The sequence below is a fragment of the Ammospiza caudacuta genome, chromosome 1 (genome assembly GCF_027887145.1).
Source record: "Ammospiza caudacuta isolate bAmmCau1 chromosome 1, bAmmCau1.pri, whole genome shotgun sequence".
Classification (NCBI taxonomy): Eukaryota; Metazoa; Chordata; class Aves; order Passeriformes; family Passerellidae; genus Ammospiza; species Ammospiza caudacuta.
The window spans coordinates 36,773,188-36,793,576 of NC_080593.1; the positions used below are offsets into that span (position 1 = coordinate 36,773,188).

The window sequence follows — 20,389 nt, forward strand, 5'->3', positions numbered from 1 at the left end:
TATATTAAACTAAAGGGCAGGAGGGGATGGGAACAAAGAAAAGAAACTAGTCTGATTTTACTATTGTCTGTTCCTCCTCCCTCAACATTGTCTCCATTAAAAAAATTTACAGAACGAAGAATACATATAAGTAAACAAATTATCTTGATATTTCACTATTTTAGTAAATACATTTGATTAATTTCTCATCAAGATTCAATGGTATTTCAAAGATTTATGCCGAAGGATTCAAATCTGAATTCTTTTCACATAGTCTCTCTCTAAGTAAATAAATTTTAAATTGGACTTTAATTTCAAATAGGCATGTCCTGCTTTTTTGACACCTGTCCATCATAATACAGAATTAAAACCCAAAAATACTAATATTGACATCAAGATGCAATGAAAGTATTTTAAGAAGAACAATTCCTTTAAAAACAGAATATGTGACATGTTTAAAGTATGGAATTTGGTCACTGAAGAGAGTCCCACTTTCGCATTGCTTCTCAGGTACACACAAAAGAGCATTCTAAGATGCCAGAAGCCAAGAAAGATATTCACTTGTACAGGTCTATTAAATCTGTGAATGCAAGAGCTACTGCATTTCACAGTCTATTATTTATATGACAGAATGAAGATCTGAAAACATGAAATATAGCCTTAAATTATTCACTTATTCTTTTCACAAAAGGAGAAACCGTCAATCTAACACTAAAAGACTTCAAGCATATTTCTAAAGGTTTCATGAAAATTGCCTTATCTATCAAAACTTTATTCCCTCCGTTTGTTCATTAAATACTGTAGCTTTGCATTAAGGTCAAGCAGTGTCAACCAATTACTGTTGTTGGAAAAGTCCTACTTCCTTAATACTCAAAGAAACCATGGTATATAGTGAATTATTTTAATAGGCAAACCGAACACTGTTTATCCAAAGTATATTTCAACCATAAAAACATATTTTAAGGGTTTCTCTCAACAATCAATTATAGTACTATTTATTATCACAGCAACATTAAGCATGATTCTTTGTCTGCTTAAATGCCAACTTTAAAAAATATACATCTATTTTAGCATATTCAGCAACATTCTGTTCTTAGCTCATAATAAAGGAAAGTAACAAAAATTAAGTGACCTATAAAGCAAACTGAAAGGTAAAAGATAAAACACTGAATTTTAAAGAGACAGTAAAAATTGGTATAAACAATTCTTCTGTTCTCATTCTCCGTTGGTGGGCAAGAGGGCTCAGCTTATATGACAGACCTGAAAAAAAATCCACCCTGCTTTCACTGCTCCTAATTTTGTAGCTTTATATCGGGGTGAAATTCTCCATCTTGCAATATACAAGAGAAAGTGGTCACACACAAATTTATTAAACACGAAGAAAAGGCCACTCATAGGCCATCCTACCTAATATAAAAGTCAAAGTCATTCAGGATAAAAGGATTTCCTTAATATGTTTTGATTCAACAGCCGAGGACAAAGTCCCCCGTGTCCTACCTCAATCTTCTACCTGACCCATTTTAATGGCCTGCAGTCCAAAAGGCTACAATGATGATTTTACTATGTAATCACCTCTAATTTTACATTTCAGAAAAGCAAAATTTTGGATCTCATTTTTTTTTGGAACTGACCTGTTTATTGCCATTCCACCTAGTAGATAAGCTGTGGCAAAGGAACACAATATTCTGATGGTAACCTTTGAAATCTTACTACTATGAGCCTAACTGTGCCTTTCTGAAGTTACAAAACATGCAAAAGCAAAGAAAATTTCTTCTACATATCCTGTCAGCTTGTCTCACTGGGAAAAAAAGTCATCATCCATGTCCTGTACCAGTGATCAATGAGACCTACAGTGATACAAGACACACATGCCATTGCTACGAACAAGGAAAGGAAATAAAGTAACAAAAGGAATTTAAAAAAACCAAAAAACACCAACCTGAAAAGTCTTGCTGAAATTATAGAGAAAGACATAACATCTGTTGTCTCATTATCTCTAAAAGATCAGAATAAAGGAAATCAAAAGAAGTAGAAAAGAAAAAAACCAATCAACCAAACTTAGAACAAGTCCTCTCCAGTCTCCCCTCAAGGGGCCCAAGTTACACCTTCAAGTTACAATCTACCAGTGAAACCTGAAAAGATTCCAGAACCTAATATTGCACAAACAAATTTCAAGAAGATAACAGAACATAGAGAAAAAAAAAATTAATCCCATCAAACTCATCTGAATGACTTCACTGCTAACTGGGTTCATGGGTGGGAGGTATCAGTAGATGTGATACAAACTTCAGATGAGAGAGATTTTAAACATGTTCTGCACTGTTTCTGCCATATATAACAAAATACTGTCCAGACATAATCATTATAAGGTGGACACAAAAACGATTGAAATCAGGGAGCAATTGCTCTATAAAGAATATTTTTACCAGCTCTCTCAAACCATATACATATATTACAAATATTACTCAGAGACATTTGTTTGATCTGTTTCTATCTGGTGTTTTCATAACAATACTAGTGACCCCAAGTAGTATTTTTAAAATCAGCAGATAATAGGATGTTGGTAGAAAACAGTAGCACCTCAAAGGAAAGATTTCCAAATGCTTTTGAAAAATGGAATATATAGTCAGAAATCAATAAAGACAAATCAAAAGTGCTACCTTTATAAAAGGCACATCACAGATATGAACAAAAAATGGACCACCAGTAAACCATTACATAGGGTATCAATGAAGAGAGAAGAATACAAATAGAGTAAATTTTGTTACATCTTTGAAAAACACATCTCAATGAAAGACACTGGAAGCACACAAAGTGCATATGGCTGGGTGTGTGCACAAGTGGTAGCACATGTGGCAGCACCTGCATTGAACAACTGAAAATTACTTTTTTCCATCTCTTCTGTACTTTATACAGTTTTGGACATCATAATTCTTACAAGACGTAGGCAAACTATGGAAAGTCAATGGGAGCATGACTTCAAGGAGTGCTGGGGTATGACACAAACTGAAGCTTCTCAGGAAAGGTTTGAGCAATGTGTACTTGATCCTGCTGCAGGACAGACTGAGAAGTGGCAATCTGTCACCTTCAGGCAATACAGTTCTTCAATGCCAGTCCATCTACCACAGCCAACTACAGTAAGACACTGAAGAAAAAGGAGAAGTGTTTCTGCACATCTTCAACAGCTTAAGTTCCCTCTGATTTACCTCTTACCTTCAGATTTCCATATACAAACCCATCACTTCCCTTGCTAACAGACAAGTGGACAGGAGATTATTACTCGGCATAGTTGTTTTTAAATTTCTTTGTCATGAGCCAATAGTAGATTGAGAATATCTGTGCGTAACTTTTCCTGTTTCATCATTCTTTGGCTAAAATTAAGTAGCATTTCATATAAAAGAAGCATCACTGATTATTTTTATTAATGCATTACATGTGTGTTCTTAAAAGGAGGATGAACACATGAAAACCTAACACACAAACAGTAGAAAGAAATTATATCCTGAACTGCACAGCATGAAAAAAAAGCTTTTTTGGAAGACCTCCTTTCTTTGTCCTGGCTTCTTCAGCCACTTCATGGATAGCTCTTAATAATTCCCTAACTCCTGTCCTGTAATAACAATCAAAAATGGTTTGAAAAATCAAAGTGGCACGCTAACCAACAGCTCTTCTGTGAATGACAGAACAATCTTCAGCTTTAAGGGACATTTCATATGAGTATGATGGATCAGAAGAAACATATCTTCTGTATGGATGAAAGACAGTGAGAGAATAAACTCTGCTTTTCTAGATCCATCAGCTCTACTGGATAACACTAGCCAGCAGTGGGAGATATGGAGGTGGGTTGTAAGATAAGGAACAGGCTAGAGGCAAGAGCTGTTATAATTATAGCGGGGAACACAGAATTTGTTAAAGGAAGTCTACTGTATAATTACATTTGAAAATTTAGCAAGATGCCCAGAGGCTGGCTTGCAGCTGTCAGGAACTGGTAACGCTGGAGTTCTGCTCAGGAGAAAACCACCACTGCACAGAAGCACACCTCCACCTCCCTGTAGTTCAGCCAGCTTTGATAGGGCAAAAGAATGACTTCAGCTAAAATTAGTAAAGTTACACAATACATGAGATTATACCTATTCTCAGTAAAAAGTGCTCAGAGATTGGGGATTATTTTAAAGGAAATTAAATGGTTTTGATAATACATTAAATATGTTTTTTGAATGAGCGTCAATGACAGTACTTTTTAAAACTGCATCTTTAATAACAGTTAAATTCTGATTTTTTAAAATTATATTAATTCATAATCAAACTAACCTCATCTCTGCATACAAAGTCGTAGTTTTCTCTTTGGCCTATTTGTCCCAATAAAATGAAAACAAATGAGTGAAGCACAGACAAAATGTAAGAATAAAAATAAACCTGTATACTTGTTTCTTCCTTGGATTTAGAGCTGAAGAGACGTTACTGCTGAGACACAAGTAGCAAGCTACAAACACACAAATTGGTAATCTGTAGACAAAGTGATCAAGTATGAAACAACTAAGCCATTCCTAATAAAAATAAAGAAATAGGATTGAACAATTAATAAAGGCTCTTTTTATATGAAATTATTGATTCTACATTAAAAAGTATAATCCGCTAATTCAGATATTAGCAAACGAAGTGCTGTACATGCTGGAAAACATCACCAACTGTATTCCTGGTGTTTATGTAAAACACATCTAGATAAAAATTGAGCAAGAACCATACTACAAAATGAATTTGACTATATAAAATTATGTTGTTATATTAACACCACAAGAAAATAAAAAGCTATGGAAGACAGATCAGAGTCCACAAGCCTACACCATAAGTTTAAATCAAAACTTACAGCAGAATTATTTCTAAATGCTGTAAAAACTGCTTCTTTTATTTGAGATCTAGGCCTTTGTAAGAAATTTAAGTATATTTGTCTAATTGGCATTATGGACTGTAAAGAGAGAAAACTGATGGTCATTTCAGCTTTATTAAACCTGCTGCTGCTTCCAGAGTGAAGAAAATGCATACATTCTCTAATCATGTCTAAGTGTTGAATTCTGAAGTGCAGACAGCTCATCAACTAGTCCATATTTGCTCCATTAGCAAAAAGATATCCTTTTTTGATGCCCCATTATTAAAATTGGTATAAATACTTCAGATGTCTTTGCTATAGAAAGGTAGAAATATTTTCTAAATATAGGCTTTGCTCACTTAGAAAAATGTTCTCAGCATAAGACTGAACAAAAATTTTTTTTTTGGTGCATCAAGTCTGCCTTTTGCTCAGTGCAACAGGACTGCAGCAGGACTGGGATTCGCTGTCTACATTTTGTATAAGAATAGAGGAGGAAAACAATCCAAGAAATCAGTTATTTTATACAAATTTTCTCCCCTCTTTTTTTTTGTTACACTTTTCATTTTACAAAGGTGGACAACTGACAGATAATAATTTCAATAAAAGAGGGATTCCTGTTGAACATACATAGTTTCAGTTTTGTTTGACTATTACAGAAAATTAACCTTTAAAATTTAACATATTCCTTAGCTTTAATTTTAAAATTCAAATATAGTCACTTGAAAAATTCCAGTCCTGGAAAGGCATAAAAATTAAACTTAAGCACTGGGTTTTTATTAATGAGAAACTAAAACTCATTTTGAAAGAAATTTCAGGAGTACAGTATGGATTTCAGAGAGTGACCCACTTTTTATTTCAATTTTTTTTTCAAGATGGTCTAATTACAAATATTCTGAGCCTTGGTCAATTCTTGTTGCACAGATATTGCAAATATAAAAGAAAAATGTCAGGCTTCATATTGATTTCTCCTACTTTAAGCATAAGTTTCCTATGTTGACTTTTGTCATATTCATCTATATTACATTATATAATGCAGCTTTAAGGAATGCAATGATCTGTTCAGGAATGTACAGAGAAGAAGTCATTCTTTCATCTAAAATATTACTGTAAAAGAACAAAAGCATTTTTGTGCAACAGTTACCCTTATGTATCAACAATTCCACAGTAAAATGTAAGAAAACAAACTACATTATATTGTTGATTGTAGCATGTTCTTGTTGTTCTGGACAAAAAAATAAAAAAGCCTTTAAACTTCTGAATATTGATTTTGAAAGAAAAAGAATATCTTAAATGGAATCCTGTAGGTTCTAGCATGCAAGCAAAAAATCCATAAATCTAAGGGGCATTTTTACCTTTTTTAACAGGAAAAAAGCAGCCAAACATAAAAACAAAACATAAGAATGAAAAGTCAGTGTGATCTTCTTTGCTGATACATAATGCAAAATGAACAGAGCTCAAAATACACATTTTTCACGATATGAACCTTCTAAGCACAGTATGGAAGTAAAATTTTCCAATGCGATTGAAAAGTGCTCATTCCCCAGTCCAGCTGTGCTTTCACAGGTAGCTCCACTTCCTCTGCAACATGACGTTCCCACCATCACAAGCATGGTGTGAATTCCATAGGGCTTTAACTCACAGGGATTTACAATGCTACACCTTCAACCAAAAGGCAGCTTGCTATATCTGTGCTAAAACTGTTTTGGACTCCTCTCCTATCTGTAGATACATGTAAGAGATTATCCTGTCCTGTAGATTATAACTCTTTTGAGAAAGATCATTGTCCAGTTTATGTTTTAGCTAAAGAGATGTGATTTCTGATGCTCTTATCACTAGCTGCATCCATAACACACAGTAATTTGTATTTTCAGCCTTTCTTATTTGAACTTACCTATGCATCTGCCCACTGAAACAAGCAGTTTTCAAAAAAAGTTGCACAGCATAACTTACTGGAGTTTTAAAATGTATGACCATTTGTATAAGATTCAGGTTATCCATCCATACAAAGGCAGACTTTTAACATAATGTTATTTAAAATGGGAATAAAATAGCCTATTTTTTCTAAACTTGCTTTCAAGTATTTTAAATAGTTTGCCTCTATTCATCTACTAATAAAACAGGGGATGTCAAAGAGCATATAAAATTTTCTAAATTAAGGAAAGAAAACCTAGAATGCACATTATACGTAAGTGGTAATAGGCAGAGACAACTTCACTAGGCTGTGACATATGACATGTGGTAGACTATTATCATAATAAATGGGAAATGTAGGTGAGATTCTGTCAACAGCAAGGTAAGAAGAAATGCATCTTCATCAGAATGACAAACATATCTGCCTTTAACAAACATAGGTCAAACAAAAATCCAGATATCTATGAATTAAATATTTCCACTTTATTTAACCCCTTTTCTTTTGGATTTTAACAATTTAATTGAAGCACATCTACATTTATCTGAGATATTTATTTATGTAATTTAATTTCATTTTAGTGAGGATACTTATACTTACTAATAACCAATGGCTAAAAACTCACAAGAAACAGCCTATTATTTTTCACACTTTTATAAATAATTTTAACTATGCCAAATAGTAATTTAATGATTCTCAAACAACAAAATAAATACACTGCACATCAATCTGCAACTCTTTTTGGTACAACCATCACATAGATGTTAAATTAGCTTCACCTCTGCAGCTGATCAGCTGAATGACAACACTACTAATCTGGGGATCATACTAGGTATTTGACAGTATGTGTGACCTACAAAAAAAAATTTCATATAAGAGAAAGAAGGGGGAAATAGTAACTTAGTGAAAGTAGGTCATGTTCCCACAAACCATGTTTTTCGTGGTCCGTTTTTCTCCATGCTTTATTCTTTAATTCCATGTCATCAGATGACAATAAATGAAAAGAACCATCATAAAATTCTTATTCCATGGAGACTGAAAATTGTCAGTGGGTGCTTTTAAAAAAACTTAGAATATTGCCTTTTTATTTGTGACTAAAAGCAAGACCTAATTTGTACTTAGTCCTTTCAAAATTAGATATACGCCTGCAAAGTAAAATTTCCTAGATTACAACAATTTTCTGCATATAAAAAAGTAACAGAGGTTTGAAACTCACCAAGTGAACAGTCAAGTCACAAAGCAATGATGGGATTTCGTAAGCATCATGGATGGAATAATCTGGTTAAGTAAATTAAAGAGGGGTTTTTTTTTTGTTTTTTTTTCACTTGTTTTTGATATGAAAAAAACCTTGAAAAAGCAAATTGCCAAGAGGTACTGAAATATAAAATATTAGAAGAAAGATGGTGGAAGAAAAGGCAGAATATTATTATTGCATTCCTAGATACCCATTTCCTTGATATTGTGTTAGTTTTGGGATCTTTCCAACATCGTGCTGGAAAAGACAGTCTGAACGATCGTATTTACTCTTCAACCACTCTAAAGAAATTAATGAGTGACTTGGTCATATATTTTCAGGCTTCAGTACAAGCTGACGGCATTAAGATACCAGAGAGATGGATTTGGCAACTGTCTCTATCTCATGTGTACTCTCACTTCATGACTATTGTCTCTTGTAACACATAAATGAGAATGCTTGAAATTAAGGAAAGAAACCACAAAAATTTTGCCATTTCTGTACACTTTAATAAATGCATGACAGTTTAATTCTGATTTAAGTCTGTCTGACGGGAGACAGATATCCCATTCTGGCCCAGTACCTGCCTTCCTCCAGAAGAAAGGCTTCTGCCACAAAGTAACTTGTGTGAAACCTCTTCTGTTCACTGACAAAGAGCTTGGAAACATAAACCTGTCTAAACTTCTTCAAGCATAAGATGGAGCATGAAGAAAGATGGAGTAAGGCAGCTAATATGTCCAAAGGAAGATATGTTAGGGAAGTGATTTCCTTTTACACCAGTTGAATGGCTAACCCATTTTGTGGAGCTGAAATTCTGTTCTCATAGCAATTTAATTGTTTTTAAATCAAATACCAGAAGCATCTGGAATATAAAATAAATAACTTCTGCTTTTTCTTCAACACAAACCCAAATAAATGCAGAGAGACTTGCAAAAGAACTTAATGGAGGAGGATGGAGACATTTAACACTGCATGAAGCGGGAGTGGGGCTGATGTCAGTGAACAAGGGCTCAGATTCCACTCCTGATGGTAGACCATGACACCCATTCTCCAGAAAGCTGGGCAAGTCAGTCTGCTGGAAGTGCAGAGAATGGCACTCGTACATAGGAAGTTCTACTTTGGATCTGTTGTATAGCACAGTTGTAATAGGAAAAGTAGATTATAAAAGGACTTGACACATTGCTCTACCTATTTACTGGACTGAACTTGGCTAAGTGCATACAGCTCTTCCACTCAGCAATGAAAGAAGAAAAAAGTGAACAAACAAAAGTCAGTAACACTGGTAGTTGGCTTACCACAATTTCAGTTCATAGTTCTGTGGTTTTAAATTTTGTTCATGCCCAAAACTGAAATAAGAAGAGCATCTACTGAACATTACCATCAACATACACAGCTTTCATAACTTCGTTAGAGACTCCTCATAACCAGTTAGGGAACTACTTCACAAATCATGTATTAACTGAAAAAATGCATCAACTTGCTTTGCTAATCTGACCATCTTTAGTAACAGAACTGTTATTCAAAACAGCAGCTATACTGAGCTCAAGAAGATTTTCTAATAAAAACTATAATTAAATACAGCAGACTTCAGAAAAGTGAGAAATAAGAAAAGTCACAATCACTAACTGTTAGCGATATAGGAGAAACTAAAGTAAGATACAGAATTAAATTGATGTGATGGTGTATTTCAATATATTTCATGCATTCTTTTTGATTTTACAATCCAAATACCAAAACAGGTAACTCAAACTTTATCCACAGAATTTATCCAGAATTATTAAAACATTACTGTTTGATAAATAAAAATATAATCCAATCATTTATGCTAGAAAGCATCAATTCAAGTTCATCTACTTTTAGCGGAAAAAAACCCCCATAAACGAAAAAACAACAGGAGACCACATTTGCCTTTTTTGTTGACTCCTTAGTGTAAGCTTACAATTGATAACGTAAACTTGAAGAACCTGGAAATTCAATCACAGCAATCTAAATGACCAGTTAATAGCCAAAAAAATAATAGATCTACTGCAGATTTTACTCTATGGCATAAAGTTGTTGACAATACATTTCTCAATAAAGAAAAATTGAATTATAGCCTTAGGGTGGTTTAATTTGGTACAAATTTTGAATAATGTTATATACATTTCCAAAGCAGATGCTAAGAGACTCTACAAGGACACTCAGCTCAATCAGAAGCCAGATTAAAGTTCCATCTGGAATGAAACAGTTCCACAGCTCTATTACAATTAGCAGAGTCACCAATGTCAGACTCAAAAGTTAGGCAATGTGAAACTCTTTCTCTTCAAAATACAGCTATTTTGAAGAGAAAAACCAAGTGCTTCACACATCTTTAAAACAGACTTTTTAAGTACTCACAAACTTGTCTTTTGTAGTCAGGATGAAAACTGTCATTCTTATTATTATGGCAATATCAATCACAAATACTATGCAGACACAACAATTTCCTATCACCTCTCCCATTGCATGAATGTAGCATTAGAAGTCACAAATGTTCAAGTAGCTGCAATACTCAAAATATCAGCAGGCTGAGAATTGCAGAGAGCAAAATTCAAGACTGATTTCAAATTGCCCTGATGTCTGCATTCCCAATTTCCAGAGTTCTTGTTATGAAATAAAGCATCCTCCCAACACAGCATGCTGAAGAACTGCACTGAAGTGACCCATCTTTAGTCAAAATAAGAACGGAACTACCTGTAAGAAATTAATGGCTAAAAGTGAAAGCCTGATTCTTCACACAAATATTCAGTGTAATGGAGTTTTCCTAGATTTAAGGAAAAATCAAGCTTCAACCCAAGTTTACAAAAGAAAAGCATCCTTTCAAACCATAATTCAGTAAATGGTAGCTGATACAAAGTAAAAAACATGTTAAAGATAGAAAAAAAAAAAGCCACATGGCCTTAAATTTACTATTTTACCATTTAAATAAATAGTGCACCACAGAAATAAGCAAGAAGTTGGAAATCAAATGCCCACATCTCACATTTCTTTCTCCCAAAATAAATTCACAGTGGATACAGAGCAATACAGACTCATAAAAAATCACATCTCATTACACACGTTTTCATCAAGAACATCTTGGTTAAAGAGCATATTTCTATTTTTCCAGTTCCCAGTTACATTAATCAGCCTGATTTCTACTGTCATACAGTAAACTGCTAAGTCTGAAAATATCTACAATGACAATATCCAGGTAAGAGCAAAGTTGAGAAATAACTGCAGCCACTGTTCAGTTAGCAGCCTATACTGTTCTGCAATGAAGCAAATTCCAGCTTCCAAAGAGAACAGCAAGAGTAACAATTTTATATTTAGTACCTTTAATTAGTGTTTAAATACTATCCAATAATGTCCACATCTGAAATTTAATCTTCTTAATCTTTAGAGAGAAAAATTAACAATCTGGAGCAACAATACAACTTTGTCCTTAGTCTGACTCTGTTGTTATTTCTGCAAACAGCGCACAAGAGAACTATTGCCAACCCCATGCAGCAGGATGGAGGCTTTAAGAGGCATTTAAAAACAGGAAAGACTGGCTGAAATTTAAGTATAGAAGCAAAATATCAAAATTAAGATCAATGCAACCTGATCAGTGCCATTGACAGAACATTGGCTTTTTAAGGCACTGGTCAACAAGAGTGTCCAAGGCTGCTGGCTACACCAAAAAGGGCCAAGGGTATCCACAAACTTCAGCAGTGATGAAACCACAGTGAAATGACCACTGCATTTCAGCTCCACACATGAACATAGTGGGCCATCACAACAGGCAGCTTCCCTCTTAGTTAACAGGTTTTCTGAAAGATCAACAAATAAAATAGCACCCAAAAGTTAACTGACAGAAAGTAAAGATTGTAACTAAAACATACGTCTCAAATCCCTGTCTGGGGACACACCACAAGCCTAGGGATTCCTTCCAACAGCATAGATCCTGGTCATCAGATAACTAGAGTGACACAGTATGATGCACAGGTCTCAAAAGGTTACTCGAAGAATTATCCTTCTCAATGCTGAGCACATAAAGCCTAACTGAGACCAGCCACATATATAAGGTTTTTGCAACAATAATGGAACTATTTTGCTCATTCTCACAAGTAGTAATCACCTACGCTTTCAATCTTCAGCATGTTTTTTTATGAAGGTCTGTCTGGGCTGCAGTGTAAAGATTTCCAAATAGAATTCATCATCTCTGACTCTCATTGCAGAGTCATAAACTTCCATATCTCTGGACATAAATAGTGCAGCAACGGAAGAATCTTTCCTTCCTCTTTCAAACACTCAGCAATCTAACAGTGAGCAAACACAACCAGAAGAAGTTAACTTCCCAGTATCACACAACCTGTACCCAAGCAAGTAATGAAATTACTTGACAAAGGCCGAATATAAGCGTATTTAATTTCAAATCAAGAAAGGGACTGAAAGCACTTAGCAGCATGTCTGAATTATCTTTGTAAAAAGCAAAAACACTTTCACTCTTCTGTGTATCTCAACAGCTGTGGACCTATGATGAACTCTCACCTTTAAAAGATGTGACACAAGGTCTGGTTACTGAAGTAGAATGATCTTCATAATTCTGGCAGAAAACTCTGAACAATTCCCACCAGTTCCTTGCCTGTGAAATTTCTGAAGTATCATTTCTTTTTCTGCACCTTCTCAAGAGCTATATGCAGCTGTTTTGAGACTTGCTAAGTGACACAGGCATAGGATCAGAGGGGTTCCAATGCACCACTCTAAATGCCTGTTCTGCCACAACCTTGAAGTAGCTGGACAAAGCCACTTCATGGACAAACATCTGGCTAATGTAATCCAGTGAAGAGATGGATAAGAGATGGTCAAAAAAATTCAACAACTGAAAATATCATTTAAATAATGTTCACAGTTCACCAATCTACTCTGTAGCTTAGCAACACTTATATTCTTTGTTGATGCTAACCTGGTATTTGGCAGCATCTGCAGAAAAAACACTTATCACCACTTCTGTTAGCTGGAAAACTCTACTCCATTCTAGCAATGACTAAAAGTTACTCAATTATTCATATCTTCATCATCACTCAGCTGCAGCATATTTCAGGATCAAGGCATAAAATTGTGGGTTTGAGCTCTCTCTTCTGTGTACTTGCTTGACTTTGGTTAAATAACTACCCAGAGTTCCATGGGGAAGAAAATTTACTGTGATCAGAAAGAAAAAAGTCTTTCACACGAAGGACAAAACTTTCTTGGAGGTTGGTCCAAGAACTCAAAACAAACATTCCTACCAGGGAGCAACCACCACAATCAACTGTAAGTCCAAAGTCCTTTTCTTGCTCTTGCTCTCCTACACATCAAAACTTTTTTAAACCCTTAGCACAAAACAAGATTCTCTTTTGTTAATACTTATTTCCTTGAAGCAGACTGATAGAACACAGCACAGCTGAAGCTTCATCACCAAACACTACAATGGGTGATGAGATCATTGGACCTCAGCAGAGAGGCAAGATCCTTCCTACTGCACCTCAGTACTAGATTTGTCTGCCAACAGCTGCCACGCTGTTACTAACAGAGCTTTACCCCTCTTTTTATAACATGTACTTCTCAGTGTTGCTCCAGAGGAAGCAAACACTAAAAAGCTGACAATCATCTTCACACATGAACAACTGCTCATTGGCAAATACCTTTACTGTGCTTTCTGGATACCTGCTTTAAATGACAGAGACAATGGATTTGAAAACTGGTCTAATGTTGAAGATAAAAGGTTGTATCCTTTTTTTTTCCTCAGTTCTATTTTCTGTGTTCCGTAGCTTGTTAGACAAAATTGCTTTGAACAGCTGATTGCACTGTATACACAGCAGTCTTCCTAAATCTTAAGGCAGAAACGTAACAAAGAATTTCAGCATATTAGGTATGTATGAACTCCCATGCTTGAATCAAGGCTAGCAATCTTTGGAATTTTTTTCCACCTATGCTCCTCTCACAACTCTTAAAATAGTTTCCAGTAAATACCCTGTAAAGGATGTGAGGCTTAGTAGCTCTATAATTTATCACTATTTTCAACAGCAAAGAAAAAAAGGATTGAATATTGGGGAATACTTCCTAAACTAATTTTATTAGAGAAGAAAGTGCACTACATAAATATTTACAGAAGTGATACAACGGTCATTAAATCAATATTTTAATCACTTTATGTAGTTTGATTCAACAAATCAACATTTTCATCAGCAATTTGGAATTGACACTCATAATTTTTTAAGAAAAATAGGGATACTGTTCTTTACACTGCCTTAAGTACGCAGATTACCTTAACGACATTATTCTATTGTGCATTACACAAAGACAGATCACTACTTATTTGTTGGAGGAAAGCTCTTTTATGTCACTTTTTTTTTCTGTACAAGCATGTAAGATGATTAAAGAGCAATCCTAAGGAGTCAGAATAATAGAATCCTAGAAATATTTAGGTTGGAAAATGTCTTTAAGATCATCAAGGCCATTCCCTCTTGTTCCCTGGGAGAAGTGAGAGACCTCCACCTGGATACAACCATCTTTTCAGGTAGTTGTAGAAAGCAATAAACTCACAAGGCCTTTTCTCAAAGCTAAATAACCCCAGCTCGTTCTACTGCTCATCAGATTTGTGCTCCAGACCAACTTCATTGCCCTACTCTAGCACACAGACATGCTCCAGCACCTCGGTGTCTTTCTTGCACTCATGGGGCCAGAACTGGACACAGGACTCAAGATGTGCCCTCATCAGTGCCCAGTAGAGGAGAACAATCACTGCCCTGCTCCTGCTGGCCACACTACTGCTGATACAGGCCAGGATGCCAGTGGCCTTTTTGGCCACCAGGGCACACACTGGCTCATGTTCAGCTGCTGTAAACCAGCATCCCCAGGTCCTTTTCTACTGGGCAGCTTTCCAGCCACCCTGCCTCAGCCTGTAGCACTGCCTGGGGATGATGTGACTCAAGGACAGAACCTGGCACTTGGCCCTGTTGAACTCAGACCATTGGCCTTGGCCCATCCATTGAGCCTGTCCAGATGTCCCTACAGAGGCTCCCTACCCTCCAGCATTCTTCCCCAACTTAGTGTCATCTGCAAAATGACTGCAGGTGATCATGTCATCCAGATCACTGATGAAGAAATTTAACAGGGCTGGTCTCAGTCCTGAGCCCTGGAGAACACCACTTGTTACTGGCTGCCAGCTGGATGCAACTCTATTCACCACCACTCTCTGGATGGATGGCTCATCCATCCATCCATCCATCCATCCATCCATCCATCCATCCATCCATCCATCCATCCATCCATCCATCCAATGAGCAGCCAGTTTCTCCAGGAGAACACTATGGGAAACAGTGGCAAAGCCATGACTCGTGTCCAGGTAAACAACATTCACCACCTTTCATTCATCCAGTGGTGATCCATGGATCACCATGTCACAGGACATCAGGTTAGATAAACAGGAACCTGCCTTTCACAAACCCATGCTGGCTGGGCCTCATCATGCAGTTGTCCTGTACAAGCCAGGCACTTAGGATGATCTGTTCCATAATCTCACCCAGCACTGAGGTCAAGCCTTTAGTTCCCCAGATCATCCTTTTGACCCTTCTTGTAGACAGGCTTCACTTTGTCAGCTTGCAAAGTTGCAGTCAACTGGGACACTCCCAGTGAGCCAAAGCTTCTGGTAAATGCTTTAAAGCACTTCATGAACTTTTCAGCCAGCTCCCTCACTACCCTTGGGTGGATCCCACCCATCTCCATATACTTGTGTGTTTCTGAGTGGTGTAGCAGGTCACTGAACACTTCCCCTGGGAGTGTGGAAACTTCATTTTGGTCCCTGTTCCTGTCTTCCAGCTTAGAAGATTGGGTACTTGGAGAACAGCAGGTCTTTATTCTAAATACAGAAGCAAAGAAGACACCTCAGCCTTTTCCTTCTTCTTTGTCACTATATTTCCTCCTCATCCAATAAAGGATGAAGATCGTCCTAGATTCTCGTTTTGTTGCTAATGTATTTATAGAAACTTTTTGTTTTTACAGCAGTGGCCAGATTAAGTTCTAGTTGGGCTTTGACTCTTCTTGTTTTCTCCCTTCATACCCTCACAACACTGTTGTAGTCCTGAGTTGCCTTACCCCCTTACAAAGCTGATACATTCTTCCTTTCTCTTTTTTTTTTTTTTTTTTTGCTTTCAGCCTGGCCGATGTTCTTCCCCACTAGTTTGTTTTTCCATTTTAGGGCATAAAATTAGAGAATGGGCTTAGTAACTGAATGTAGTTACAAAGTGGCACTTGCAAAACAAACAAAGGGAGCTATTTCTTCTAGTACCTAGTTAAAAGTCAAGCCACAGAACTGTTTGCTGCGGGACATTGAAATTTTACAGAGGATCAAAAAGTGACCTAATTTTTGGAGGGGAGAAAAAATGGGGGATGAACAACACCACCACCAAAAAAATAACATACAAAAAACTCACAAGCCCTAAACAATACAGCTTCAGGTTGATAGGTAAAAAGCCACCATTGATGATTCTCCTCGGCAAAAGCCTCCTGATCTCCAAAAGGCAGAGAAGTGTATGTGGGAAATATTGTCACAGACTCCTAAGCAAACCTTCTAAGAATCTTTTCTTCGACAGGCTGAACAAAGGATACTAGAAGTGTGAGTGGTCTGAGTCATTCTGATTGTCATATGCCTCACTGCTAAAGGTTTAAGTAAAAAACAGGGAAAAGCCTGGAAATATTCTGCTCAATATTATTATTTATTATTCAGCATTTATAGACTGTGACAATGTCTCGTATGGATTCTAAAAAACCCATCTGATTTTTTCAAGGTTTTGGATGGGACAGTTCAACAACTTTAAATGCTGTAAAACAAGGGGTGAAGCAGAAAGACTTGTTCTAGTTCAAAACAGAATAAAAAAGATTTTCTGACAATAAAATTCAACTTTTTTAAAGAAGAGTTACCAGTTCAGTTTATTATAAATATCTCATTAAAGAAATCCACTTTCATTTCAAAATGCATTTTTTGTCCTACCCATTTAACATGCATGTTAAAAACCCAACATATCACTATCTTTGTGCACTTAACTCAGTGTGAACTGAACAGGAATTTGAAATGTCCTACAAATAAATTAACTGGGTTTTCATTTTCATGCAAAATTTAAAAAACATTAATTTTGTTCATGTAAACAATATGTATATATTTTTGTAAATGTAACTACTTTAAAATGCAGAAATGTACTAGTTGTGTTTAGCAATAAATAAATACAAAACTACTACAGTAAAAATATATTTTTTGAAAGCCAAATTTACTACAGACACAACCTTTCCTTGTGAACATTAAGAAAGTAAAAAATTGATGATCAATGTCCATGTAAGTCTTTAGGTTCAAATCATGAATAAATGGCTGATTCAATCTGCAGGAATAATTCCACTGATTTTTCTGTTACTATCAGACATACTATGCTTACAGAAATATTCTCAAATAATAACACGATTATAATAATATAAATCTGCTCCTACAGTCTGCATTTCTATACTGTCATCACTGGCTGCAAATAACAGACACTGATACAATAAAATAACCTTCCAGGAAAAAGCAAAAAGTCCTGCCCCCACAGACAGCAAGTACCCCTTGACAGAGCTTTGAGTGTTTTTCTGGCACCTAGATTCTACTTGCTGAAATTTGAACCAATGTATTCATGGAGCTTTCCTCAAGTTCACAGATATAGAGCTGAAATTCTGCAGATCTCTCTCTGTATTGAAGTCATGTGGGGAAACAAGGTGGCTGCGCTTGAATTTTTCATCTGATTCCTTCCTGACCTACAGAAGGAACAAGTCTGAAAAAAAACAAGTCTGTCTGAACAAGATTTAAAATAAGAAAACAAAGCCTTTTTAATTTTGATTTTAGTCAGTCACTTCTCTGATTTTTCTTGAACTAACTATCTGTGTTAAAATACCATCAGTTCCTATGACAAAGATTTCACTTGAAATTCTAAGCTGGGACCCAGTAACAGAAAAACAGAAATCAGTATTAAAAACTTGAATTGTTCACCTTGCAAGGATTGGAGCTGTAGGTTGTACTGACCCTGAATATTCAGAATTCAGTGTTATATGGGTGGATGAGGTTAGGAAGATAATTGAGAAGATACTGAAAACTTACCGTGTAACTGAAAAGTTACAGCATTCAACATCTACAAGCAAGTCCTTCAGCACTATGTGTTAAGATGCATTAGTTCACCAGTAACAGAGATATGAAAGAGAATCTCAACAGCTTTAAGCTGCCTACTTTGCACTTAGTTTATTTTAATATAAATGCAATTTTAAACCTTAGCAGTTCTTTCCCCAAGATGAGCAGAAATAGAACGTGTTAAGCGCTTGAACAATCAGGAGCTCCCTCCTCCCCATCCTTCAGACAGCACACAATGTAAACTTTGAGCTCAACTTCTGGAAACTCATTTTTCTTTTCTGAGATGACAATCTAGAATCTTGCAAGCAATGCAGATAGAATGGCATTATATTTTATCACTTCCTCAGTTTGGAAAGACAAGTATTTTCAGGGTAGGCCTGGTTCTTCTGTCTCAGAGAAAAGGGTGTCCAGACTGCAGCTATATGAGATGATGACTAACAGTGTTATTCTCAGTGAAGTGGTATAAAGACAGAGCTGCCTTCCACTAACCCATCTCAGTTCTTTATTTCTTCACCTTTTATCTCACATCCAGTTTTTCTTTAACAACAGCCTTAATCTTTCCAACAGTTTGCTTCTTTCCCTTTTTAAAAATCACTCCAGCATTCTTCCTAAATCTTTTCCCCAGTCTTTCAACTACTTTTCTCTGCCTTAATCTATTAATGCAGATGTTGCATGCATACAGATCATGTATGATCTGTACATGTAATCATGATTTTAAACTAAGATCTTTTGGATAAAAGGGCAGAAAAGTTTAACAAGTGACCAAGTCAACTGATATTCAAGTTCGTCTTCTCTGTAACTTCAGCACCAGCTGCAACATAATCCTCAAAACCAGAGGACAAGAAAAACAGAGGACTAGTTTTCATACCTTAGAAACAACTGCTATTCAGAAAGATAAAAGCAAGCAAGCTTTTCAAAGGTACATTTACACTCACAGACACATCACCCCTCATCCTGTTCCTCAGTGGTTTAATCAACCATACCTGAATGTACATTATGTCAATAAAATTCTACATATATCATTGATTTTGCCTATTACATGCATGCAATGAAAAAGGAACTTAACAAATGGGGGAAGGGGTGACTGAGAAAAGTAATTCTCTTTCCAACCTGAGGAAACTTTAGACAAATTTGCCTTTGATAATCGACTGAACAAGCTGCACTGCAAGCATCAAGGGATGGTGCAGGGATATCTAGCAGGTGCTGCAGTTTATCACAAAACCGTCTAAAATAATTGGAAGTGACAACCAGCACTACCACAAATGATTTATTAGTCTTTCACTCAGCTTTTCAGCTTCCTCAGGGCCAGAATAAATAATTTACCAACTCTGTATCTTCCAATCATTAATTCTTCCCTGTGCATCCAAACTACATTTAACTCTGCTGGGTTCAGTGGAATTAAAAACACAATATGAAGACTTTCTCCCCCCCAAGTATAGTATTATCTGACTTTATCTAAAAGTAAAATTGTCAATCAAAATTTGTATTGTTGATAGAAGGGATTAGAGCTAGCAACTAAAGTAAAGTTACAAAATATCTGCAGAATAAAGTGAAAGCTAAACTGACGAGATATCAACAATGAAATGCTCCCAGGGGGTCAGGCGTGTTCTCAAGATATAAAGTACTGATAGTGTCAGAAGATATTGATGAGCATTGTTTTTCTGATCCATAAACTGACATTACTTACAGACAAACATCTTATATGTCCCACATGTAAGATGGTAAATGCAGGATGAAAACACCGGAAAGGAAACATTTAGAAAATAAATGAAAAAGGAGACGTGCGCAAAATGAAAGGATTAAACGTAAACATAATGATTCTGTAAAAAGGCAATACTTTCTTAGGAAATGCACTAAAGATACAAGATTTACTAATGCCCTTGTGTTCATATCACAAAGAAAGGAATTTAAAAAAGAGTATTGTACAAGGCAGAATTAGAAAACAGGAGTATAAAATGGCATAAAACCAAAGTACATTTTCAAATTTAAAAGAGAATATATAAGGTACCATATTCCTATTAATTATGTAGAGAAAACATAGAGAAAACAAAATCACACCCTAAATCCATTTTTGATGTAAGATAGTCTTTTCTCATTAAATCAGCATCTATGATTAAAACCAAGATCATTTTTGTACATAATGTACTGCATTGTTAGAGCAGCATCTGTTTGTTGCACAGCAACACATTTTTCACCTTTAAGAAACTGTACTGACATAGAAGAAACAATCTAGAC

At 35.8% G+C, this 20,389-nt stretch overlaps 1 protein-coding gene across 2 annotated transcripts in view; it reads right to left on the minus strand.

Moving 5' to 3' along the window:
• The window catches only part of TBC1D5 (TBC1 domain family member 5), a 317,422-nt gene that overhangs the window by 250,118 nt on the left and 46,915 nt on the right, over positions 1–20,389 (minus strand). The window lies entirely within an intron of this gene.